This window comes from Limulus polyphemus, unplaced genomic scaffold (genome assembly GCF_000517525.1).
Source record: "Limulus polyphemus unplaced genomic scaffold, Limulus_polyphemus-2.1.2 Scaffold4704, whole genome shotgun sequence".
Taxonomy (NCBI): Eukaryota; Metazoa; Arthropoda; class Merostomata; order Xiphosura; family Limulidae; genus Limulus; species Limulus polyphemus.
In genome coordinates, this window is record NW_013670314.1 from 17,923 (window position 1) to 18,675 (window position 753).

Consider the following 753-nt stretch of genomic DNA (forward strand, 5'->3'; position numbering starts at 1 on the left):
GTATCTTTTCAATTTAACTTCAGTTACAATCTACCCATTACTCAATAGTGTTTAATAACAAAAATTTTTTGAATATACAAATTTTCTAATACTTGATAAAATTATATTTGTTTTTCTTCGACCATCTTATTCTAACGTGTTAAATAAATGGTTTGTTTGATATAGGAACAATAAGCGTTTTTAATATAATTGTTGGAAACTGAAATTTTATTCTTTATCAGTTAAATGATTGTCAAGAGTATTGTTGTGAACAGGAAGTTTATTGTTAATATAGCTTATTACAGTGTGGGGATATGAATTGCTAACATTTTGGGTTTGAGAATAAACATTATTTTTTGAAAGACATAAAATTCTTGAGAATGATGAAAATCTGTTATTTCTCTAAATTACGAACTTATAAAAAAAAAAAAGTAAATTAAATACAATTTTCAGTTACATTTTTTTTATATGAAAGTTACAAAATTAGTGTAATGTAAATAGTATACATGTACATTTGGAAATATTAGTTCTTGTTACAAACATTTTTTGGAGTGCTATACACAGTTTCTATTTACTGATCCCTTTAAATAACTTGAAATACAAATGCAAAAACAGATTTCCTTACACCATTAAGGGCAAATATTTAAAGCCATAAAAACACCAGCTTAAATGCAAAATAAAAACTATAATATTTTAAGCTACACACCTTGGAATGCATAACACCATTTGATATTATGCCCTGGAATACACGTGAATTCATCAGCAGAATTAAAT